Source organism: Lutra lutra, chromosome 6, assembly GCF_902655055.1.
Source record: "Lutra lutra chromosome 6, mLutLut1.2, whole genome shotgun sequence".
In the NCBI taxonomy this organism is placed as follows: domain Eukaryota; kingdom Metazoa; phylum Chordata; class Mammalia; order Carnivora; family Mustelidae; genus Lutra; species Lutra lutra.
In genome coordinates this window covers 108,525,595-108,553,019 of record NC_062283.1, presented here as the reverse complement: position 1 = coordinate 108,553,019, position 27,425 = coordinate 108,525,595, and the positions used below count along the sequence as shown (strand labels likewise).

Sequence of the window (27,425 nt, the reverse complement as noted above, 5' to 3'; positions counted from 1 at the left end):
CTCCGAGATCATGACCTGAGCCGAAGGCAGTGGCCTAACCCACTGAGCCACCCAGGCACCCCCAAAATAAATTTTCTTTATGTGAGTAATAACTAGTTAGAAAATTCCATTCATGATAGTAACCTACAACATGAAATAGTTAGGGGAAAAAACTAGCAAAAAGTGTGACTTTTATGAAGTAAACCACAGAAGTAATTCAAAAGATATGAAAGAAGAGAAAGACATGTCATGTTTCTGAATGAGACTAAATATTCAAGATAAATTACTTACCAATAAAAAATGTATAGATATTTTTAGCTTATCAAAAATGATTTTAATATTAAACTAGGCCATAAAAGTAGAGATATAACAATGGGTTATAAAATCCTGAAAAAGGAAATATTGAAGTCGCACTCACACTACCATATAATAAAATGTAATATAGAATTCTGGTGATTAAAACCATATGATATTGGCAAAGAAGTGACAGATAAATGAAACAAAATGGATAACTTTAGAACAGACTAGTATATAGAAGAACATATTCCACAATAAAGGAAATGTCATAAGCCAATGGGGAAGGCTTTTTCATCTGACAAATAAGATGGAAAACACTAATAAACTTCAGAGAAAAGCAAGATCCTCAGAGAAGAAACAGACATGTGACTACACATATAAAGAGATGTTTAATCTCACCAGTAATTCAGGAGATGTAAATTGAGGCCACATTGATTTACCTTTCAATACTCCTTAAATTGGCAAAAACTAGCAAAACATACCAAATATTGGAGAAATGTAGAGCAAGGCAAAATCATGAACCTTGCCGCTGAGAATATAAATCAGAATAGTCCCATCGAAATTTGCATTATCCTTTACATTTAATGGTTACATCCCCTACAACCTAGAGTTTTGAATCCTAGATACACACTTCACTGAAATTGTTCCATATGTGCTTAAGGGGATTTGTGTGAAAATGTTTTAGAAGCATTGTTCATATATGCAATGAACAAGCAAAACAACATACTCATTGATGACAGAATAAAAAATACATTGTGGCATCTTCGCACAATGAAGTAGTATACACCAGTGAAAATAAATGGGTAAAATTATAAATGAAAACTAAAGAAAACTGTTGAGAAAAAAAGCAGTCACAGAATACTACATACAGTATGATACTATTTTTATAAAATCCCAAACCAGCAAAAAAATTTTTTTTAAGATTTTATTTATTTATTTGACACAGAGAGAGAGAGAGCACGTGAGAGCGCACAAGGAGGAGGAGGGGCAGAGGGAGAAGCAGGCTTCCCGCTGAGCAGGGAGCCTGATGTGGGGCTCCATCCCAGGACCTGAGCCAAAGGCAGACACTTAACGACTGAGCCACCCAGGTGCCCCCCAAACCAGCAAAATTAAATGATAAATTACTTAGATCATTTGTGTGACAAAACTATTGTTTTAAGCAGGGTCGTGATAAATCCAACACACAGGAAGAGACAGGGTTTCTCCACGTTAGTCCCATTGACAACAGAAGTGGTAACCTGGTTGTCAGTGATTGACCTATGCCTTGTTGGATGTTCAGCGACAGCCCAGGTCTCTACTCATTAGACGCAGGTTGTAAACCCCACTCCTCTTTCGAAAACCAAAAATGTGTCCAAAATTGCAGAAAGTCTCTTGAGAGATAAAATTATCGCCAAATGGGAACCTCTGGATAAAGGTTACCCTTAGGTTTAGGACTAGGTAGCAAAGCAGGCAAATAGTAGGGGAGGAATCCAGGGGAAAGTGCCAAATTAGCAATGACTCTTTGGTCCCTGGTTTGAGTTTATTTTCAGGGATGCATTTTATTATTACACCTCATGGCTTACATGCTTCTTAAATATCAGATAGTACATACTTATGTTTAACGTTAACTGTATATGACAATCTATAGTAAAAATACCAGAATAGAATATCTCAAAATTAGCAATATACATTCTTAGAGACAAAGGTCATCAACAGTTTCTAATTGCTTCTCTGTATTGTCCGTTTTCAAAAGAAAAAAAAAAGAACAGGCATTAGTTGTACCAAAAACGCTTGTAAAACCTCTACAAATGAGATGACCACACTCCTTGATAATCATGGTAGAAAAGGACACAAGTAGAATCATTTCAGAACTCATGAAAAAGTTCATTCCTTATTTTGTCGCTTACATTTATTATACAATCTAATGTTGAAACAGCAGCATTTGATCTAGCCAGATAACAGGGTCTTCTTTGGGTTGTCCTGCATCTTGGAGAGTGCTTGTTGATCTAGTGTGCACCCAGCTTTATTTTCACAAAAGCTCAAAAAAAGGATTTGAAATTATTTGCGACTTTGCTCTATTGGAAGCTGCTGGCTGGGTTAGTCCCAGGCCCGCGATAAACCCCGGGGTTTGTTTCATCTGTTCTCTACAGCAGCTGACGCACAGCGTGTTCTGCTCTCTGTATTTCTAATTTTTGTGAACCCTTTGATCAAAATCTGATGATGTAAAAAACAAAACAATAGGATCAGTGGCAGCGACAGCTAAATGAGTTCAAGAAGTTGTTTCAAGCATTGTCACAGTTGAGAAAATGATTCCTTTTCTTCAAATTCGATCCAAATTCTGGATGCTGAGGGAGAGAGAATTAGGTATTATTTTATTTATTCCTGGTAGAACATGCTCCCAGAGCCCCACGGATAAATATTTGATGTGAATTCCACCGAGTACATAATCCAAGGGTAACCTTAGGCAATACGCACTGAAACTTCTTCCTCCCTCACAGGGAAAGAGATGCTTTTCTTCCTCTGGTCGTGGGATACATAACTAGATATATTTATGGCCCAAGCATATGCCCCCTGTTTCTATTTAACCTTCATTTTTTAAAGAAGACGGAACAGTAGAAATCAGGGATTTGAAACAAACTCTTCTCTACAATCTAGAAGAACTTACCTAAACTCTCTGAGACTTGGTTTCCTTGGAGGAGAAATGAGAGTCACCAGATCACCAGCCTGTCTGACTTAATAGGTAGTTGAGAGAATCACTTAAGGTTGTGGAGGAAAGTACTTCAGGAACTTTTTGTGTCTGCCGACCTATACCTGTATCTATGTGACTGTGGCTCTAGAGAGATGGAATGTGTAAGAATTAAATAGATGCGCTTATTATCGCCAGAATATTTCTATTCCAGGGAAAACTAGTCATTTTATTTGGGGGAAGAGGTAGGTCAAAAGGAGTAAGGGAAACAGTTGGTTTGCTTGTTTATTTTGTGAGTGGCCCCATTCTAAGGAGTTCACAGCCTCTCTCTCTTTTCCCAATGGTCAAGCATTCTGGTCACTACTCCTACAGTTTGAAACTGTTGCTTAAGCAAAAGGCCAGTCCCTGGACACTCCGATCAAAGACTCCAGACACAGACATGTCCAATTCAGTGTTTCTCAACCACGGACCATTTTGTTCTCCTTCTCCCGGCGACACGTGGCAATATCTGGAGATATTTTTGATTGTCACAATGAGGGTGAAGGTCCTACCGTCAGCTTGTGGGGAAAGGCCAGGTTTGCTGCTCAACACCCTACAATGCACAGGGCAGCTCTTCATCCCCAACAACAAAGAATTATCTGGCCTCGATATCAATAGTGCCAAGATTGAGAAACCCCCATCTAACTCAATATTGGGCAACTGTGAAATGGTTCAACGTTTTTGAAGCTTATTCTCCATCCCACTTGGGTATCCAGGGTTAACTGGTGATTAGAATGAAATTCAAGTTTCTGACTTGCTTTACACCATTGTATCAAAAAGTTTGAATAGGTGTACGTAAGTCTCTCTATTTACACTCTGTCGGTCTCCAGGGAATTGAGCCAACTGAGCATTTTAATGTTGGATTCAACTGCAGCAGAGTAGAATTCTTCTTGGTCGAATAAATATCTCTGATTTTCTTTTCATTGGGTCTCTACAATTGGTTCCTCACCTTTTGGTCTGATTCGGGTGATTTATTCTAAGTTTAGAAAAGCCCATGCTTAAGGTTGAATCACCATACCCCATCTCTTAAAACCATTCGATCAGACAGGTCCTCCATTATATTGGAAGGGACTCTAGGCAGCCAGAAGTCAGGAAACAAAGCAGACAGTGAGGGGCATCAGATGGTTTTCTAGGCAAATGAGGAGGCAGCTGCTAAGCTGGAATGACAAGAGCAAACAATCAAGGGGCCAGGGACACACATATCCATTTAATACCATAGATAAGAACCTTGGAGGATTACCATTTTCTTTTTAAGATTTTATTTATTTATTTGACAGACAGAGATCACAAGCAGGCAGAGAGGCAGGCAGAGAGAGAGGAAGGGAAGCAGGCTCCCGGCTGAGCAGAGAGCCCTATGCTGGCTCCATCCCAGGACCCTGGGATCATGACCTGAGCTGAAGGCAGAGGCTTTAACCCACTGAGCCACCCAGGCGCCCTGGAGGATTACCATTTTTTAGTATAATTAGAAGAATATGTCTTCCTTCAATCACCAATACACAATATAGAATAATAAAACAACTGAAAGGGTCAGAGCTATATAGCAAATAGGACACCACCCAAAGCAGTCTTCCTTTAATTCTTATTTACCATCACATAGTAATGTTTTTATCAAGCTGGTAAAATAATACCACGAGATTACCTACTACAGATGTCATGATGTATTTTAAGATAGCTCTCTTAAATTCCACTGGAATTTAGGAAACAATTTGGAATAAATGTATCCAAAGAAAAAATATTACTAATTCTCATAGGAAGATATTTTTCCCCTTTTTCTTTTATATCTCCTGAACATTGACAGTGTGACTAATGTACTCAGTGGTATGGGAAATCCTCAAGGCAATGACATCACAATATGTGATTTTTCCCTTGTGTACTCAGGAAAGTCAAAGTTCTCTTGTACACTTAAAGAATCAAAAAGCCTAACTTGAAATGGGAATAGTATCCAAAATAAACAAGTAATATTCTCTTTCCCCCTCAACCCAGCCTTTCCCCCTGTAGTTTTACAGTTTGGAATTAGGTTGTCATAATAGTCTGACTTTCATTTTTAATTAACTAGTTATTTAGAAAAGGAAGAATGAAAGAAGAAACTTGCTGTGTATTAAAATCATTGATGTGTAGTTTTCTTTGGGTTCTGGTGTTTGATGAAGTGCTTTACGTTGGTTTTTTGTTGTTGTTGCCAGCAGTTGAAATACCTACTAATGCTTTCTGGCTCTAAAAGAACTGCACAGCATTGGCTACATATGTTTACCATTATCCACAGAACTGTCAGACCCTTTATTCCAGTGGAGGCATGCATGGAAATAGGCCAGGACGCAAAGGAACACAGTTCCGGTAGTGAAATTAGCAACTGGACAACATTCCCAGAGAAGCGGCTGAGTTCAGTTCTGGCAAAAATCCCACTGCTGCTGGTACCAAAAAAAAAAAAGTAGAAGAAGAAGGAGAAGAAAAGAAATTATAAGATAAAGAAACATAAAAGATAAAATTTATCTAGGGAATAAAGGGTGGGTGGATATATATGATTTGCACAGCCGATCAAAAAGTAATTCTAATAATTCTTTCCATTTATGCTAAAGTTTTGGTTATTGGGTGATTTCTGATTTTGAAATGGCAAAATGCTTTCTGAACCTGGATTATATGTGACAGTTTAACACTTAAGACTGGCAAACTTTTCACCTTTGAAGAGAATTTTAAAAGGTTATGCCCTTACTGTGGTCACAGGGTTTAAAAGCCATCATCATGATTGAACTAAATTGTGACCATTATTTGTATTTCCCCCAATCTGTATCCATTCACCAAAACAATTATGGTGAAATAGAAAAAAAGTCAATTTCTCAGTATAATTTATAAAATATTGGTAGGGGTAACTTGAAATATGGATAATCAATACAAGATACGTTACCAATAATTTATGGTATTTCTTTAGTGTTTAATTAGAGGTTACTAGGTAACATGGATGCATTTGTAACATATTGCTGAATTTTCAAAATATTAAGGAGGGCCTTCTGATATCACAAAGCTTGTTGGGGAGCAGGTAAAAATCCATAAATTTACAGATCTGTATCACCATAATACAAAATGTATCTCGGCCTTTCAGACGCCACTAAAAATACTATGTGCTAATCATTGTAGATGTATTATTTTATTTAAGCTTAGCAACAATTGCTGAAATAGGTTTTATTATCCCTTAAAAGGTAAGGAAATTGAGGCATGAAGACTTACATAAGAAGTATTTGCAGAGCTAGAATTTGCACCCTGGTCTGACTCTGAATCTACATTGTAGACTCAATAAACCCATTTCCCCTTTTTTCTGGACCCACAGCTAGACTGTATTTCCCAGCCTCCCTGGTATTTAGATATGGCCTTATGACCAAGTTCCAGGCACTGGGACGTAAACAGGATTTTACCATTTCCTTGCAGTACCCTCTTTTACACTATTGCTTTGAGGCAAATATGTGTGGACACCTTTGATATTTTGAATATGACGGAGGGACAGAAAAAATGGTCCTGGGCCCCTATGTTGGCCCTTGAAAAAAAAAAGAAAGGCATCTGCCAGTCAGACACATCTATTTTGGAATTTATGTCAATGAGAAATAAACTTCTGTTGTATTTGAACCATCATACATGTTGGCTCTTTGTTATAGCTGCTACATTGCTTTGCCTGTATACAGTATTGCCTGTGTATGATGGTAATAGGTCTTTCCTCATACTGAAAGGACTCAGAGAAGTCCATACAAATGGGCAAACCTGGAAATAACTTTTACATAGAGACCTGAAGAAAAGAGATGTGAAGGAACAAGGAGACCCTTCATCAACTCTTTTAAAGAAACTTGCATTCAGAAAAGACATCTCTTATTTTTCCAAATAATCAACAAACAACTCAAGAGTCATAAAAACAACTTCTGGATATTTGAAAATTGGATATACTGTGTGAAGACCAATACTATGTACATATTTCTATGTACATAGAAATACTATGTACACAGTGATTTTTTTACAACTCTCCCCCCTTGGATAATTATATTTTTTAAGATTTTATTTATTTATTTGACGGAGAGACAGCTAGAGAGGGAACTCAAGCAGGGAGGGGGAGGAAGAAGGAGAAGCAGGTTCCCTGCTGAGTAGGAAGCCCGACAGGGGGCTCGATCCCACATGACCTGAGCTGAAGGCAGATGCTTAACTGACTGTGCCACCCAGGTGCCCCTGGATAATTATTTTTATATGATAGATTTTACTTGAAAAACTCAGAAGGCAAGGGAAAGAAAATCAAGAAGCCCCATGATCCCTCAATGGGATCATTTAATTCGAGCAAACAAGAGTTGCTTACAATTAAATAAAATTTTCAAGCTCTCAGGGATATTATACTTCACTTTTATAAATTCTGGTGATCAGGCATGAAATTGAACTTCTCTAAAAATCAACATTAATGAGCTTTCAGGGTTCTTATGTTTGTATGAAAAAACATCCCTAAAAACCTACATTTTTGTGCATCTATTTTAAAATGTATTTAAAGAAGCCCTTGGGATAATGCTGGAGCTTTATAGGATTGTCATAAAAATACTGTATGATCTAAAGTGAAATCTTAATGTCTGCAAGGAGAATAAAGCTGTTCTAGTTGGAGTTGGGACAATGGAGCAAAGTCTGCTTCTTCCCCTATTGTCCCAAGCCAGGTCTAGTCTGGTCTGGCATTGATCTCTGACTATCCCATGTGGTAGTGAATGAATAGTGTCAAAGTTCCAGACAGGAGGCAGTGAAATAGAGTGGGAATATCATAAATTCTAGAATAAGAGACACCTGCCTTTTCTACTTGTTAGCCATTTAGCTTTGGTTAAGTCATTAGATATCTCTAATTCTGAATTGTGATTTATCTGCAAAACAGAAAGATGCTACCTACCGTGGATGGTTTTGGTGAGACTTACCAATAATATAAAAGGAGCCCCTGGCAAAAATAGATAATAAGTAGAAGTGGTTGCTCTCATTGTGGGAGCACAGCCCATTGTTAGAGCACTGTTCTGTCTCACAGGGAGGGAAGTCAACAAGACTTTCCTGGAAGGCCTCAATCTTTGGTCTAAGGGTCAGACTCAGGTTTTAGTCCAAGTAGGGAAAAGCTGGTACACAAACACATAGAAAACAGATGTTCAGTCATAAGGATAGAGAGAAGATTTCCGGGAGCACAGAAGCCAGTCCAGGATCACCAGGTACTAGGTTTATGACAGCATAACTGCCTCCAGATCTTAGTCACTAGAATGGAACACCTTGTGTATGGACAGATGTGGACAAGTTGTCTCAAAAACTGGGAAGAGCTGACTCACCAGGCTATAGCCATATTGTGTCTGCATCCACCTGAGCTTGAGACTGGCAGACTGAAAGTTGTTGCGAAAAGTGAGCTATGTTTCTCAATTTTTTTGCTTTATCTTTGTATCACATTCAACGATAAACCTTTTCCAGATTCTTACTTGCAGTCATGAGAAGGAATTCTTCAATTCTTTCAAGTACAGACTTACATAATGAGATTTGAACTTCCATGTCTTCTAATTTCTAAATTATTTATGATTCCTCATTGTATTTCTGCTTGAAGATCCTGACTTGTGCATTTAACTTCACTGGCCTACTCAAATAACTCTTAGGGTAGAGAATGTGTCTTACTATCTCAGTCAGGGTCCCATAAGAAAGCAAATGGCACTCTCAAGCAAATAATGGAGTCAAATGAAATAAAGGGCTATTTACAAAGATATGAGCAAGGTTGAGGAAAATCAATAAGGGACAGTGTCAGTACTCGGGGACTAGCAATGTTGGGAAGCTGGTACCACTCATAGGGCTAAAGAGACAAGGGAAGGAGAGAGTAGGGGTCATCTGATAGAGACTGTGGCCTTTAGTAGAGGTTTGCTAGCAACTAAAGCAGAAGCTATATCCTGATCTCATTTCCTCCATGCCTTCTACCCTCTAACTTCCTCCCATTGTCTCTCATTGGCCAAATTCAACCAGAAACCAGAAGACAAAAGGAGAAAAAAAATTATCCACATTTGTCTTCTTTTAAAAATCTCTTACAGAGGACATCCACCTGGCTTAGTGGGTGGAGCATGTGACTCTGGAACTTGGGGTTGTGAGTTCAAGTCCCACCATGGGTGTGGAGCTTAATTAAAAAAATAAAATCTTGAAATAAATAAATAGATAAATAAATATCTCTTACAGATACTGCACATATCATTGTTGAATTGAGCTTTATGCTTTACTGGTTTATAAAGACAAAACAAAAAACATCCACTAAACTGTACTGCTGACATTGTCTCTTCATTAAGCCTCTTCATATAAATCCTTTATCCTCCCTTTGCTTGCTTGCTTGCTTCCTTCCCTTCTTTCTTCCCCCAACTGAGACTCAGTCTCATGGGGGTCACAGATGTAAACTGATGCTATTCATAGGATGAAGGCTTTAAATGGAGGTATAGAGATGTATACAAAAGGCTGTGAGAACAGTGAAGTGAAGAGCCGTCCTAAGTCTGCCACAGGGAATCAGAGAGGTTGATGCAGGACCTTCCCCTGAAAGAGTATTCCAGATAGGTCAAAATGAGAAGGAGGAAGACTGCTAAGGCGCTGGCCAACCATGAAGAATTTCCTGCTGCTTCTCTTACCTCTGTGCTCAATCATGGGATGCGTCATCAGGGTGCGGGACAGCCCCAGAGACAATTGCTTCTAAGGCCCCCTTGCTCCAGTGAGAGGGAGGGAGGGAGGACAGAGAGATGAGTGTCTCGAGCTGAAGGAACCTCTGCTCCTGAAGTCGGCTTTCACTACAGACCTCCTAAGGTTGGATATGGATATGATTAGGGTCTGCAATAAGTGACATCTGTTTGCTCTGACCTTTGGGTAATGTGGCGTTTCTTTCTCTGGGGCAGATGCTAGAAAGGTGTTTATTGTGAGTTGACAGGGGTCTTGGTGGGTGGTGAGGTGTGAGTCAAAATTCGACTATGCATTTTGGCATTTTGTCTACAGATGTTTCTCAGATGTTTGTGGGCAGGCATGTCTTTAAATAAAGAAATACTAAATGTATGTTTCTTTTGTGGAGGAAAGGAAAAAACTCACACTTAAAAGCTTGGCCCTTTATGCCTTCTATGGTACTCTTGTTTTGTGGACAGATTAGGGTTAGTTATTGCACGTATTTTCCGAATGGAGATTTTGATCATTTAAGGAAAAATCATCTGTTAGTTTGAAATTCCCATATTGATGAAGAACTCGAACATTGCAGTGGGGAAAGTATGGGAAACTTCATAAGGTACCAGATACTAAATGTATGCAGTCTTGCTCTCCTTCATCCTTCTGATGTACTCTTCCCCCTCCTTAGGCCAAAAACTGGATTTGGTAAGGCTCATTCCTTACTCCAAATGTTCACTGCATTTGGAGTTGAGAGTGTCCTCAGAATTCAAAATCTATACCCATTTATTATACCATGGAAGTCATATCTTCCATTGCAGATGCTAGTTTTGTAATATTAGAGAGAGAGATCTTGAAGGATATTCAACTTTTAATTTTTTCAGAATTACATTGATATATAAAAAATTGATTCACAAAGGTATGGAAAATCAAACCATGCTTTTGAGACTATCTTTCTCTTTTTTTCTACCTTAAGAAAAAAAAAAGTAACTAAAAGAAAAATAGTCTATTTGTTTTGGGTTCCCAGAATCAACAGTTTTAAAAGAGTTTCTCAAGTCTCTAAAGAAATTCTCTTTTAGTTTGAAAAATCTATTTGAGGGGTGCCTGGGTGGCGCAGTTGGTTACGTGACTGACTTTGCCTCAGGTCATGATCCTGGAGTCCAGGGATCGAGTCCTACATCAGGCTCCCTGCTCAGCAGGGAATCTGTTTCTCCTTCTGGCCTTCCCCCTCTCATGCTCTCTCTCTCTCTCATTCTCTCTCAGATAAATAAATAAATAAATAAATACAATCTTTAAAAAAAAGAAAGAAAAAAGAAAAATCTATTTGAAAAACTTGACAAACAGGGGTGCCTGGGTGGCTCAATGGGTTAAAGCCTCTGCCTTTGGCTCAGGTCATGATCACAGGGTCCTGGGATTGAGTCCCACATCAGGCTCTCTGCTCAGCAAAGAGCCTGCTTCCATCTCTCTCTCTTTGCCTGTCTCTCTGCCTACTTGTGATCTCTCTGTGTCAAATAAATAAAATCTTTAAAAAAGAAAAAATGAAACTTCACAAACAGATGAAAAAACTCCTTACAGAGTTGATTAATCTGTTTAGTGAATAAATGGGAAATAGTGATAATGAAATGAGCCTGGAAACCAAGAGCTTAAACATTATGTAGAGTTTTCCTGCTTCATATCAAAACTTCTTGAAATAATGTTTTTGACGGATGCTTACTTTGACCTCTACTTATTAGCAGTCATATGGAATTTACCCCCAAAAAAGTTATTTTCAAAATAAGTTTGTTGTGTATGGTTAAGAAGACCAACTTCTTCACTTAAAATTCTTAAACATTAATGATCTTAAACATTAATAATAAGAAGGAAATATTTTATCTAACCCTTCTGCTTAAAAAACAAAGATAGCTGATGAATGATTATAAGAATAGTTGCGAACAAAATGATAAGACTTTTGTTACCTTTGTTAGTGACTGTGTTCTGATAGGAATATAAAAGCTGCTTCTTCAACTTAGCTATTTACAGACCTATACTGTAGGGCTTCTGCAAAAATAAAACCTAGAAATATGAAGTATGAAAACCCACATAAAAGATTGCTTACAGTCCTGCTTTCTTTCTCCCAACTCAGGATAGTGTGTTCCAGCAAATCTAGAGAACAAATCTATCTGAAAATATTTCTTCATTTAATCAATAAAATGATTTCTTTATTTTAACCCATTGTTACGCTAATGGCTGACTTGTTTCAATGACTTATGGAAAGTGGGTCTGTCTTAATGGATATTGGGGGACCTCAGAGAGTCTAACTGTAGCCAGTCAGTTGCTTGGTCAGAGAGCCACATGCTGTTTCTTGATTTCCTTTTCTCCTAGGTCTTATCCCACTTCTCCTGTCCCTTTCCTCACTTCTCACCTACTTGGAGGGAAAAACGGTGGTACATACAGCTCTATTTTTTCTTTACCCAAAATATATTCAGCAGAAGGTCCTGAGAACGGCTGACTTGGCTTCCATTGCTAATGTAGCAAGATGGTCGTCAGGGTTTGTGAGGTTCAGTATTTCAGGTTCGTCCAGTACCGTCAAGGCAAACGTGTCAATCAGGATAGGAGAGGTCGTGTTACACAAGCAAACAATGAAGCCATCACAGAGGCTGGAAAGAACAAACGTTTATATCTCAGCTGCTCCATATGCTCAGAGCTAATTGTTGGGAAGTTCTGTTCCCCAGACCCAGGCAGACAGGTGCTCCTCGTCATAGAACACTTCCTGCTCATCCAGAGCTTCTGGGTTTGCTGCAGCAGGGAAAGAGAACATGGAGAATTGAAGCCATTGTCCTGGAAGAGATATCTATGTCCATTTTCCTCCATGGACAGAATAAGGGACACAGGCCTGCTTACCCTCAAGCGGACTGCAATTCTTGATATTCCCACAAGTAAGGAGAAATATTAATATTACCACAGAAAGTCTGGGATTTTTGTTTGTTTGGTTTTGTCTAAACTGAGCTCTCAACAGAGACATAAAATAAAATGATCTGAAATAAAAATGACTGCTTTGGATGTAATAAGCATCCAGTAAATACTTATGAGTGGCAGGTTATTAGTTTTCTATTGCTGTGTAACAAATTAGCATATGTTTAGCAGCTTAAAACCACACCCATTTCTGATGTCTGTAGTTCTGTAGATCTGACGTAGATCTGATGTCAGTTCCGTAGATCCAAAGTTCAGCCTGATGTAACTGGGTTCTCTGTTCACGGCATATGAGGCTAAAATCATGACGTTGGCCAGCCTGGTTTCTCATCTAGTGGCTTCAGAGAATTCACTGCCAAGCTCATTTAGGCTATTGATGGAGTTCAGTTCCTTCCAGTTGAAAACCTGAGGTCCCCATTTTCATGCTGGCTATCAGCGGGGTCTCTCAGCTCCTGGAAGCTGCTAGAATTCCAGCTCATGGAGGAAAGTTTCTTCAAAGCCGGCAACCGAGAAATCTCCCACGCATCAGATCTTTTTTTTTTAAATAATTTTTTTATATTTTAATTTATTTGAGACAGACAGAGAGAGATCACAAGTAGGCAGAGAGGCAGGCAGAGAGAGAGGGGGAAGCAGGCTCCCTGCTGAGCAGAGAGCCCGATGTGGGGCTGGATCCCAGGACCCTGAGATCATGACCTGAGCCGAAGGCAGAGGCTTAACCCACTGAGCCACCCAGGCACCCCATCAGATCATTTTTATGCTACAAATCTCTCTGACTTTTTCCATCTCTTACCTCTAGATCCATATCTCAAGGGCTCCTATGTTTAGGTCAGGCCCACCCAGACAATTTCCATATCTTCCTGTCAGCTGATTTGGGATATTATTACAACTGCAAAACCCCTTTCGCATAGAAAGTAACATAGTCACTGGAGCAATATTATTTCCAGGTTCCATGGATGCTCTAGGAGAGGGGACTTTATAAAGGTGAGGGTCATTAAAGATCATTTCATTTCATTTATTTTTATTATTTACTTTTTTCAAGAGAGAGAATCTCCATGCTGTAATGGGGCCTGACGCAGGGCTCCAGCTCACAACCCCGAGATCATGCGTTAAGCCAGGATCAAGAGTCAGACACCTAAGCAACTGAGCCAGTCAGGCGCCCCATTAAGGGTCATTTGAGAGTTCCATCTACCACAGCAGCCTGGTCAGAGTAGAGAAGGTAATACTGATTTGTCCAGATGACTTGGGTTTAAGACCCAGTTCTGCTGGTTATTAACTGCATCATTTGAAGCAAGCCATGAGGCTTTCTTCTCTGTATCAGTTTCCACAAGTATAAAATGGGACTATTATTCCCTGCCCTGCAAACCCTAGAGAGCACTTGTGAGCATCAAATGAGATTATGCGAAAGCTCTTTGTAAACTTTAAAGATCAACACAAATGCAAGTTATTATTATTTTGTTTGAATTTAATTTTGCTTCTGAGGACCTGTGAGACCGGATCTTTTAAAAAAAACAATGCTGGATGAGGAGGGAGGCAAGCATAGGGGCGGGGGTAGGTCTTGAGAGACACAGGCTTTTTGGCTTTGTGTCCTCACAGAACACAAATTTGATGAGCTAATCGTAAAATAAGTGAAAGCATATGCTGCACATTTCTTTTTTTTAATGCATGAAATAGGTGTAAAATTTTAGAGGATCACTTTGGCAAGATGTTTTTGGCCTCTGCTCTATATAATGATAATAATACATTACCATATATTTATGTGGTGTTTTCTGTAGGAACTGAAATACTTATAGAAAGCACTGTTCCTCTTCTGAATATGACAGTGAGGTAGCAGCAGATGTAAAGCATTTATCCCAGTATAATGTTAGCATATAGACAAAGCCATTCCAGAACACAGGACCCTGAAGCCACCCATAAGTACTTTCTTTTTTCCCTTTGATTTATGGTATCTCCCCCAGTTAACCAATAGTTCTGGACCTTGAAGAACCCCAAGCCTACCTTATTAGCACATACCTACTCCATATATATATATTTTTACACTAAGGTTGAGCATCTGAATAATCGCATGCTTCCAGTTAAACATTCTCACTTGGTTGTAGGCATCAAATAAATAAAAGTTCACATTGATTGAATAAAATCTATGAAGGTGTTGCTTAATGCACAGCCTTGAATTTGCCAGCTTATACACAAGTACACTAAGTGATTGTCAGACACCCAGGTAATTCTTGAGACACAGGACTAAATCCTATGGTCCAAAGCCATTATCTTTGCTCTGAATCCATTATGAAGGACACTACCAAGAATGTTTGGAATAAGCTCATCACATATGGAAATACACTCTCAACAACATTTATTTATTTATTTATTTTTAAAAGACTTTATTTATTTATTTGACAGAGAGAGAGATCACAAGTAGGCAGAAAGGCAGCCAGAGGGAGAGGGGGAAGCAGGCTTCCCGCTGAGCAGAGAGCCCGATGCGGGGCTCGATCCCAGGACCCTGAGATCATGACCCGAGCTGAAAGCAGAGGCTTAACCCACTGAGCCACCCAGGCACCCTTCTCAACAACATTTAAACTTTGTTTCCCCTTCAGTCCTTTCTCCTTATCCCATGGAGGTTAGAATCTGGCCTATTTTATTTCCACTGAAACTACGCAAGAGAAAATGGTTTCTAACACACACCATGAGAAAGGAGGTTAGCTATAAGGAAGAACTTTCTGACAGTAAGAGTTACTTAATATTGCAGGGAGTAACTTAAAGAGTTATTGTGACTTGCTACCCAGGAGGATTTAAATGGGGACGATGTCTACGGCATTCGTCCTGGTATGAGGCTAGAGAAGAATCTGGGATCCATTTTTCATGACTTCTTCCTAAAATTCTCTTCTTCTTTTTGTTTGTTTTTGGCTTTTATTTTCTTCCTTTTTTAAGAAAGGCAGACATGCAGTAGCTCATTTGGATGTGTCTGGAGTGTTGGAAGCCTGACTACCCTATGTTCTCCTACACACGGACTTGGAGAGCTTGTTTGGAGATTCTAGCAGGGGTGTACAGCCACTCCTGTACCCTTGACTGAGGAACAGTCATCCCCTTCCACTGAGCACACAGCCTCAGGAGCGACATACATGGAGCGGTGAGGGAGGGAGGAGACACCCGCCTGGCCAGCCAGATCAGCCAAGTCAACCCTAGCCATCAATGGGGTGATGGATGTTATAGCCAGATCGCCCTTACATCCTCTCTTACTCCTTTCTTTAATGATGAAGTCTGAAGCTGAACATAGAATGGCCACACATCTACTCCAGGTTTTTATTCTTAACTTTAAAAAAAAATATTGTCTGCTATTTTAAAATCACAATCCTCCCCTGTCCAAACCATGGGTTCTAGGTTTCAGGTTTCTAGTTTGTTCCTTTACCTGATGGGTTTATTTTCTCCCAATTCTAACATTTCTGACCCTCAACACCAGATTTTTCAAGACGGTCATAAAGAGAACAACCACTTTGGGGGCACGGGCTGGTAATCTGTTTGCTCTTGGCTGTTGTCTGGGTTTATGTTCATTGTAACCGAAGAGCCATCATCTGTGACCCCATTTTAAAAATCAATTCTAATGACACATTCTTTAAAATAGAAATAGCAATACTTTTCTAATTGACTCAAAAACGTACATCAGTAGTTAGAACCACCCAAAATGTTAGCTCATTTAATATCTGAAGCTGTTACAAATATCGTGGAATTTGTCTTATACCTCATGTGTCATTTAGATGCTTAACAATAAAACAGAATCAGTATAAAGCTCTTTCACTCTTTTTTCATTGAGGTATAATTAACATGCAATGCTATATTAGTTTCAGGTGTACAGCATATCGATTCAACAATTCTGTATATTACTTAGTGCTCGCTATAAGTGTAGTCACCATCTGTCGCCATACAATAGGATTACAATATTATTGACTATATATGTACTTTTCATCTCCATCACTTATTTATTTTAAAATTGGAAGTTTGTCTATTTCACCCTCCCCCGACCCACCTCCCCTCTGGCAGTCACCAGTTTGTTTTCTGTATTTAAGAATCTGGGTTTTTTTTTTATTTATGTGTTTATGCATTTGTTTTGTTTTGTTAGAATTTACCTAGAAGTGAAATCATATATTTGTTTTTCTCTGACTGACTTATTTCACTTATCATAATGCTCTCCAGGTCCATCTGTGCTGTCACAAATGGCAAGATTCCATTCCTTTTTATGGCTGAGTAATATGCCATTGTATCTATACACAGACACACATATATACATTATATATGTATATACGCATTGTGTATATATATTATATGTATGAGACATATATACATACATAAATATGAGATAGTATATATATATACTATCATACATCTTCTTTACCCATTTATCTATTGATTTATCGATGGGCACTTGGGCTGCATCCATATGTTGGTGGCTGTAAATAATGCTGCAATAAAGGTAGGGGTGGGTTTTTTTTTGTGTATTAGTATTTTCATTTCCTTTGGGTAAATACCAAGTGGTGGAATTACTAGATCATGTGATATTCCTATTTTTAATTTTTTGAGGAATGTCTCAACTGGTTTCTATAGTAGCTGCACCAATTTACATTCCCACCAATGGGCCACTAGGGTTTTCTTCACGTCCCCATCAACACTTGTTATTTCTTACCTTTTGATTCTAACCATTCTAACTGGTGTGAGGTGACATCTCACTGTGGTTTTGATTTGCTTTTCCCTGAGGATTAATGATGTTGAACATCTATTCATGTGTCTCTTGGCCACCTAAGTGTCTTCTTTGGAAAGCTCTCTCCTTTTAAGAGCAAGCTGCTAATCTTGTACATTCATGTGCAACTGTTTAGAAATGACAGTAGGACTTATAAGTTTCAGATATGAGTAGAGTTTGACCAGTCATGAATCTTAATAATGTGACATAATGTCAGATAGCAGGTTCTTTCTTTCTTTTTTTTTTTTCCCTATGCTAAGGCTAAATATATAGCAAGATTTTTAAAAGTGAATTTATAGCCAATTAACTTTGGAAAAGAAAATACAATAAAAAGACCACCCAGTTGATAGCTGCCTTTAAATAACCTGTTAAAAAATACTTGTATACCAAAGTGAGATCCAGACACAGTTCAGATTATTTTAAGATTGTTTGTTTACTTCTTGGTTAAAAAAAAAATCAACAATCAATGACAGTGATTTTCCATATTTCTCTTGTAGTTGGTCATATAATATTTAGTTAACTAAAGATACAGTATATGGGGCACAATTCAAGTTCTTTAGATTGTAATTCCAAGGTAACATGACAATATTGCAGAAAATATGGACTGCTTAAGCACTGAATAAGATACAAAGCAATGAATCATTAATTCTGTCTTACACCTTACTGTTTCTTAAATGAAATACACTGCCAGCCCCAGCCCCCACAACACACACACACCACACACTCCTTCCTGACATCAGCTTCTCAATGCAAGAAAGTATAGAGAGAGAAAACTGAGAAGACTGGCATGGCCCAGAAAACCTAAAATATCCAGCCCCAAATCCTGCCCCGCCTTCCTGGACATTATCTGTTGGATTCTTCTTACATAAGAATGAACGAGTCAGGTTTGACCATATTGGTGGCTTCTAAGCTAAGTTGTGCATTTTTTTTTTTAATTATCTTTGCTGCCTCCATCTTAGTTCCCAACAGATTTAAGAATCTTCCAGTTCCAGAATGTTTCCACATTTTATGAGCAGGTTTAAAACTGATTTTAAGTATTATTGCCTTCTTTTATCCAAGACTGGAGGAAGCGGAAGACAGCAGGACAAATTCTGAATCTGTATGACTCCCAGGGGCAAGGCCACTGACACAAGCATGTTGACTCTGCTCAAATATGAAGCATTCATGTAAGCAGGCTAGCAGATGAGCTCTGATTGTAGAAGTATCATCACCTACGTCACAAGTGGCAAATGCTTTCTGAGGTGTCTGGACTCTGCAAGGGTGTGGTTCATAGTTAGTTCTATCAAGAATGATAGGCGGTGTATTATTATCCCCATTTTACACAAATGAAATGGAGACTTAGAGAAAATGAGAAACTTGCCCATAGTAACCTATGATTCCAATGTCAGTCTGACTGTCTAGAAAGCTCACACTCTTTTTTTTTTTTTAAGATTTTATTTATTTATTTGACAGAGAGAAACACAGTGAGGGAGGAAACACAAGCAGGGATTGTGGAAGAGGGAAAGACAGGCTTCCTGCCGATCAGGGAGCCCGATGCTGGGCTCGATCCCAAGACCCTGACGTCATGACTGGAGCCAAAGGCAGATGCTTAACTGAGCCACCCAGGAGCCCCAAAACTCACACCTTTTATTTTATTCTTTCTCTCAAGCTACTTGAGGAAACAATTGCAAAATTTCCCTTTTCTCATCCAGTACTATTTGAATGCCTGGTTACATCTCCAGTAAGATATCCAGGTGCTTTGCTGGGATGTCTTTCTGGCAAGAGCTAGAAAACTCTGCAGTGATAGACTTCCAAATGAAGGGTTAAGTGAACCAGCTATAGCAACTTAGACTGTCTTTTATCAAATCTCTATCTAAGCCTTAAGAACCTGGAAAAGAATGACTCACACAGCCCAGAGGCGCTCCTTGGCTTAAAGGAGAGCTGCAGTGTGTCGGGGCAGATCTGCTTGGTGTAGACTGTTCCATGAAGGGTCTGAATTCTGACTCACATGAGCTACATGACTAAAACAGCCCCTTCTAAAAAGTCTGGAAGCAATGCTGCCCTCTTGGACGGTACTTTTCTGTGGCACCAACGTGGAGTTATCGTCCTAATGTGTTTATAACAACCAGAGAGACATCAGAATGGGAAATCTTCAGGACACTGATTTCATAGAGGTTTTGGCACAGTCTATTCCACTGAGCCTTGTATGTTTATGGGAAATATTAAATAATCATTTGATTGGTGATTGTGGATAACAGACTGAGAGCTGGGGGATATAAAAGTGTGGGGTCAGAGGGATTTTCTTGACTATGGAAGATAAGGAGCTACAAGCTGTGGGAAGTTCTTTTTTTTTCTTTTTTTTTAAAGATTTTATTTATTTATTTGACAGAGAGAGATCACAAGTAGGCAGAGAGGCAGGCAGAGAGAGAGAGAGGAGGAAGCAGGCTCCCTGCAGAGCAGAGAGCCCGATGCGGGGCTCAATCCCAGGACCCTGGGATCATGACCTGAGCCGAAGGCAGAGGCTTTAACCCACTGAGCCACCCAGGCGCCCCCAGCTGTGGGAAGTTCTTACAAGAGAGAGCTGTCTCCATGCAAACATTCTAGGTTGTGTGGGCATGAAGCAATTAGATCTGTGGATGAGGTGAATCAAAAAATATTTCTAAGAAACTTTAAAGGTGTGAAGAACTTGAGAAGACAGACAGAAGAGGAGAGAGGGTAAACGGATCTGACAGACTTGCTGGCTGACTAACTAAAATGTCTTGACCAGAAGTGCTAATGAATAGAGTCATGTATATTTCCCCAAGAAAGAAAGCCCTGTAGAAATATCACAAAATTCCAGAAACATTAAAATCACCACTCATTTTATGTGGAAAGGCAAGAGGCTACAGAGAAAAAAGCCAGGTGGCTTTGTAACAATTCTGGCCCTGACTGAGGTACTGATAGAGATATTCCAGTTACCTCACATATCTACAGGCAAGGTTGGGCCCAAAGTTTTTGTGTTGTGCTATTGAGTGACCTAATCAAATAAGCACCCTCAGATTTACAATGGAACTTTAGACCAGAGTGTGGAAAAATGATGTGATTTTGCATGAAGATGAATTCAGAAGACATGGCGGAGTGGGAATGAGAAAGGACTCTGTTTCATTTGTCAACACTGCAGAAGTATCTCATTAAACCTTATCACATCCAAATTAGTCTTGTTCAGTCCAAGCCATTATCAGCACCAGAGGAATCAGTAAAGATTATAAAATGGATCCTTTAGTTAATCTAGTCAAATTCTTACATTTCTTGCCTGGGGTGTTCACAGAGCCTCCTAATTGGTTTTTATTAATTGTGATGACAGACTGTAAGGTAGCTTCCATTCTCCCCTACTTCCTGGCATTCACACTTTTGTGTAATCTCCTCCTGAGTATAGGCAGGGCCTATGACTTGCTCCTGACCAGTGAATTTTACAAGGTAAGGGGATGTCACTGCCATGTTCATATTATGTTATATAAGACTCTATACTGCTAGTGGACATTGCTCTAGAGTCTGTCTGTCTGTCTACCTTGCTCACTCCCTCTTTTTTCCTCCATGACTGGCTTTGAAGAAGACAACTACATGAATCCTATAACTGAGAGTGAATTCTGTCAACAACCTGAGGGAGCTTGAAAATAGACCCTTCCCTAGCAGAGCCTCCACATGGGAACCCAGACTTAGCTGCCATCTTACTGCAGCCTGGAGAGAACCCAGCTGGACTTGCCCACTCCTGACTCACAGATAAGGTCATAAATACATGTTACTCCAAGCCAGTAACTTGGTGGCAATTTGTTATATAGCATATTAAATTAATACACTGATTGCCCTCTATTCCCCATAAATATCTATTCTCAACACAGCAGCCAGAGAATCCTATTAATATTTAAATACTTTCTCTATTTAAAACCCTTCAGTGGCTTCCTCAGCACAAAGCAAAAGCCAAAGTTTATACCATGGTTCACAAAGCCACATAGACCCATTGCCTCTCTCACTGACCTATTACTCTCTCATTGCCCAGTTTATCCTGGCCGTCCTGCCAACTGTCCAACATGCCAGCCACCCTCTCTGGGCCTGGGTACTTTTGTTCTCTCTGTCTGGAATACCCTTCCGATATCCACACGGCTCACTCCTTCTGCTCTTGCATGTCTTGGCTCAAGGGTCACCCTCTCAGTGAGGCCTTCACTGATAACCCACTAAAAAATTGCAATATCCCTTCCACCCCATCGCTCCTTTCCACATTTTCCTGCTTTTCTTTTCTTCATAGTATTTGCACCATTCGATATACCATGTATTTTAAGTATTTGCTTATTGTCTATCTTCCTGCAACAGGCTATAAACTCCATGAGCATAGGAACTATTATCAATTTTGTTCCCTGTCTGCTTTTAGGTTATATTTCCAAATTAAAGTAAAATCTTCCATTTAAGCATGACATAAGCATCATCAAAAATTCTCAAGCCTATTATCTAGATTATCTGCTGTATGACCAAAGGCATGGACCGTTTCAGAAAAACAAATTTGTACTGTGGAAGGAGACCAAGATCAACCTGACTCACTGAAACCCATCACATATCCCAATTTTCCTTCGGTTTAGATCTGGAGCCTAACTCCACTATCGTAAGATCGGCCTTCCCAATAGGGAACTGACATAAAACTAAAGCATCAAAATCAAGATGCTTTCCATGTGACATAGTTGTTCTCAAACCAAAGTTCTATCAACTAACTTTCTCTTTGGTTGAGAAATGAGAAAACGCGTTTCTTTAAGCAATCATAAAAACAATTTTGCCAACACCTACTTGTCACTAACTGGCAGAACCAGATCTCTAAGGCTTTGGATCTGGAATCTTAACCAATATCTGCTGAGCAGCCAGAGTCCAGGCTTGGTCCTGTGACCCAGCCCATAGGCTGCACAGGACTCGTGGGGCAGAGACATCTCAGGATACCTTCATAGCTGTACTGTGAAGAAAAGAAAATCATTTCACACAGATTGGAGAATAATGGCTTGAAAAGAGAGTGGCTTCGTGTAGTAGAAAGAGAGTGGAGCTAAGCAAGACCTGCTTAGTTTAAATCCCAGCTGTGGTCCTGACCTCACGACCTTAGAGAAATTATAACTTCTCAGCTTCATTTCTTTATTTTAAAATGGGAATACAGTTCCTGTAGCCTGGAGCTGTTATAATAAATAAATGTGATAGTGAGTGTAAATTCCTCGGAATGGTGCTGGCACAAAGCAGGAGCTCGGTCAATGGCAGCTACTATTAATAAAAAAGGTCCATTAAAGTACAGCTTCAAGCATTGCATTATTGGTGTGGAATAAAAGCAAACACCAAAGAACAGCTCTGAGCAGTGCGTTATTGCTGTGCCAATAAAAAGAGCATGGCTAGATCTGAATAAGGGGATGTACGTTCCCGGGTGAGAGTGCAGCGCTGGAAACCCAAGAGCTGTCTTCACATACAATGTATGCATTTGCTCAATGTATATATTTGCCCTTTTGGTGACCCACGTGGACGATGACTGAAAAGCAGAATTTTCTGCGCTATGTATTATACTGTTTGGTCTGATGATTCATGTTTCTATGTAACTAGAGAACCAACATTCTGCCTGGATTTTAGTTCATTTATTTGTGGTTTAGTGTAGATGTACTTCTCTGCTCTGGCAGGATGGAGGAGGTGGCTTCCAAATTCCCCTCGATCCCCAACTCTAGGAAAAGCTTCACTTAGAATATCTTTCCTCTATTAGGGTAAACTCTGGGGGTACGCCCAGACAAATTGAGACAATGTAACCTTTCATACTCACAACATCACACCTGGCAAGAGTACATCGCCCCATAGTAGGTGAGGGACGTAGCAGCATGAGAGACCCCACTTCCCAGAGCCTGTGCTCTCCGGCTACCATCAGACAGAGCAAAGGAGTCCCACAGGGACCTTATGAGCTGATCCAAACAATAACCAGACTTTCCAGCTGGGGTGAGGGCTCTCAGCTGGGTGTGGTTTCTAGAAACAGCTTCCTGGACCATGGCCACATTTTCTCAGCATGTGCTGCTTCAGTAAGGTTTGCTTTCTTATGGTGATGGTGGTGTTCTTTGCAATGGGGATGGTGACAGCCCAAGGTAAAACACCCCACCATGGTGTCATGAAAGCCACAAAGCCTGTCTCGTCAGCCCTTTTGTTCCTGCAGCTCTGTGGTCCTATCAGAATCTCGCCTAGTTTTGCAGTCCTTGTGCTGACCCCTTGGGAAAACAGAGATCCAGACATGGCTTCCCCAGCGTCCCCCAACACTATCCCCTTCTGCCAGGGCTACATGCAAAGCGGTACTGGAGCCCGTATTGGTGAATGGAGAGGAGAGTCTAGTGGCTCCTAGACTTTGGGTTTTTCAAGACAAGTAAGCTTTCCCAAATAAGAACATTAACAAAAAACAACTGCAACCTAATATCAGAAAACAGTACCTTAGAGCCACACCATCTATGTTGTAACCAAATCAGCCACTTAACAACACATGCACAAGACAATTCTCTACTCTGTGCTTCATCTAGAGTCTCTTTACAATGGGGATGACAGCTGTACTCCACTCAGAGGCTTCTCCTAAAAATTACAGATGAATTACCGGCTACACTACAGGCAAAGCACTTAGCACAGTGCCTGGCACGTGTGGTTATTACACTCATTATTATAACTTCATAAAAGAAAGATGATTTTTTTTGAAGAAAGATGATTTTAACACCAAAGAAGCAGAAGATATCTCAGAGTAAAGGACAATCCTTTCCAAGAAAACACAGCTGACAAAATAAATATGCGTGTGTGTGCATATGTATGTGGGCATATATATGATCATGTAGGTTTCATTTTATAACCTTAAAATACTATGATTTTCTTGACACCTATTGGCCAGTTTGCAGATGTGGTCAACAGTGTGATTTGAAGCAAAAGTCAAATTCAGTTACGTCCTATATTCTGTTATTTAAATGCATAGTTTTGAAAATATAGTTTCTCTTAGACTTACTTTGAAAAATAGAAGTAACACAGTGGTAAAAAACCCAACTCAAAATATCTGGAGCTAATTAAGAGAAGTCAGATATAGATAGCCCCAAGGAGCCACGATGGTAGTCAGCCCTGTTTCAGGAAGGTAGCAGGGAGAAGCCTCCTGGATAATCCAAGTTCAGAGCCTCTATACCGGGGCCCAATCCACAGATAGGCTAGCCTCCCCAGACCTGTGACTACTTCCTTAAACACCTGGTCAGGGATTTCTAGCTCTAAAAAGTCTTGCATTACAAGGATTTGTTATCCGACCCTTGTCCATTACCCTATTCCTGTCCATCACTTGGAAGAAGAGTGACATGAGAATAGGTATGTCACTGTACATGATGAGTGATTTTAATACTGCTGGAAAACTGACTTTTGGGCTTATGTTACTGTATTTTAGTTCACCCTACATGAAGAGGATGAAAGGCATAGAGTGTAGGTTCCTGTCTGCCCTTGAAACAGGTTTCATACCTTGAAGCAAGGAAATAAACTAGTCAACCTCTCAAGGTTTCTCCGAGCCTCAGGAACCAAGTACCAAACATCACAGTGTTAGTTGGTAGAAGATACACTGGGAAGACTCAGAAGCAGGACAATGGATAGTATACTGAAAACCAGAAATTCAAAGACTTGGACTTGAAAAAAGTTTTGAAGTAGTCGATAATTATAACAATGCCACAGTAATCGCCATTGTTAACACTCCCCTCCTTGTCCCTAACCAAAAGCAGGATTTTAGCCAGGGTGTCAGCTGAGAACAGAACTGGTTCAAATGACAATTCACTTGCAAGGTTCAAATAAACACACTTTCACGAAGGTACTTTTTATCTAGGCGCTGGGAATAAGCAAAGGGTGTGAAGGCATCCAGAGACTAGCAACAGTGAGAAGTCTGAAAGGTCAAGGGAAGGAAATGGTGTTGCTGGAGCTCACTGAGAAAGAGCTGGGGCCATGGGAGCCATGCATGGGGAGAAACCCAGCTGCTGACAGAAAAGCAGTGTTGAAATCAGGAGGGAGAGGGAAAGCATACCTCAAACCCTCTCTTTCCTCCTGCTCTGCAATCTCCAGCCCGTACCTCCCATTGGGCTACTAGGTGGGGGCCAGGCAGCGAGAGGGGTCAGGAGACGCCAGCTGCAGGCACCGGGCAGAGCAGGACTGAGGATGGACATGGGGGTGAACAGTAACAGAACCAGCACTTCCTGTATGCCAGGCTCTGGGCTAGGTGCTTTAGGTGGATTACTTTATCTAAGTATCCAAAAGCTTCTCTGAGATAAGTACCAGTGTTATCCTTGTTATAGCATGAAAACCGAAACTTACGTGAAACCTAAGTAATATGCTCAGCAGAGCTCATGCCTGCGAATAGCACAGCCTGATGGTTAGACTCTGCCAGACAGAACAGATGAAGAAGTGAAGTTTGAGATGTTACACTAGATCAGGTGTCAGCCAACCAGGACCGCTGGGCCAAATCTAGCTGTCTTTGGAAATAAAGTTTTATTGAAACACAGCCACACCCATTCAATTACATTTTTTTCTCTGGCTATTTTCACACTAAGGCACAACAGACTCATTGCCACAGGGACTGAATGTCCCACAAAGCCTAAAATATTTACTATCTGGTCTTTTCCATAAAAGGGGTGACCCCCTTCACTAGACAGAAGAGAATATTTAACCTGGAGCTGCTTTCAGACTTCTCTGTTTCTGAAAAGGCCACCCTCTAACTCTCACAAAATACCGAGAATGAACTCCCTCTAGTCAGGACTCAACCTGTGCCTGCCTAACGCAATCCAGGCCCAGGAAGACACAGGGGTCAACAGGGCACTGAACTAGAGATGAAAGCCGCTGATTAAAGATTGTTTATTGCAAGTATTGAAATCATTCATATTCATTGCATAGACTCTGGAAAATATAAAAAGCGTGATGAAGAAGATAAAAATTACACCACTAGGTATTTTTTTAAAAGATTGTTTACTTATTTTTAGAGAGAGAGAGTGTACTCTAGTGTTGGGGGAGGAGCAGAGGGAGAAGGAGAGAGAGAATCTCAAGCAGACACTCTGCTGAGCACAGAGCCCTATGTGGGGCTCACTCTCAGGACCCCGAGATCATGACCTGAGCCAAAACCAAGAGTCCATCGCTCAACCAACTGAGTCATCCAGAGTGCCCCTTTTTTCAAGATTTATTTATTTTTTTAGAGATAAAGAGTAAATGTTTTAATTATAGACGGACACATATAAATTTTATTTTTATCAAAATGAGTTTATGCCATGCATACTGTTATGTAACTTACCTATTGAACTGCCTTCTAACCTAAATATTCTATAACATATATTTTTCCTCAAGGGTATTACTGGCTATTGAAATAATAATTCAAATTTAAATAATTAATATTTATTTGAATCAAGTTGCTCTTACCCAAAATTTATTGAATGCTTTCCATATGCCAGATACTTCAATAAGCGCTGGGGACAAGTAATGAAGAAGAGACCTTGTATCTGCTTTTAGAGAGCTTAAATTCTGGAAGGGAAGACAAAGAACTAGTGACTAGGAAAATAAATAAAACAATTGCAAATTATGATCAGTGTTATACCAGAAAAAAAAGGAATAATAGAAAAAACTCACATGAGGTGCTTTATAAAGGCCAGCCAGAGAAAGCCTCTCTGGGAAGGGAGGACTTCAGCGGAGACCTGAAATGAGAAGAAAACAGCCATGCCAAGAATGAGGGAAGAGCATTCTATGCAAAAGGAACGCCTGATGCAAAGACCCTAATGATTCAAAAGAAGCTTGTTCAAGAGAGCAAAGATCAGCATGGCTGGAGATGGATGAGTACAGGCAAGAGTATCATAGGCTATTATCAAAGGTAGCCAGGAAATTAACACCTTGGGGGTATATAATGAAATACTACTCAGCAATAAAAATGAACGGACTCCTAGAACCAACAACATAGATGAATCTCAAAGTCATTATGTGGCTTGCAAGAAACCAGACACAAAAGAGATGATTCCATACACTTCTATTTATATGAAATTCTAGAATAGACAAAATTCATCTATCTTGATAGAAATCTTGATAACAGTCCCTTGTAAGGGAGTATGTCAGGGGTTAAATGAGAAAGGTATTTTTCTGGGGTATCAG

General features: G+C 39.9%; 1 protein-coding gene across 2 annotated transcripts in view; it reads right to left on the bottom strand.

Annotated features, from left to right (window-relative positions):
- Window positions 1-1,334: 1,334 nt before the first annotated feature.
- The window catches only part of LOC125102548 (uncharacterized), a 93,517-nt gene continuing 67,426 nt past the window's right edge, over window positions 1,335-27,425 (bottom strand). Inside the window, exon 6 of one of the 2 annotated variants that reach the window (XR_007128149.1) lies at window positions 1,335-2,600. The gene's annotated coding sequence lies outside the window, so the exon portion shown is untranslated. Of the gene's footprint in view, window positions 2,601-12,687; window positions 12,849-27,425 lie in introns of those variants that run through there. The other variant, XM_047733866.1, reaches the window with a different exon arrangement.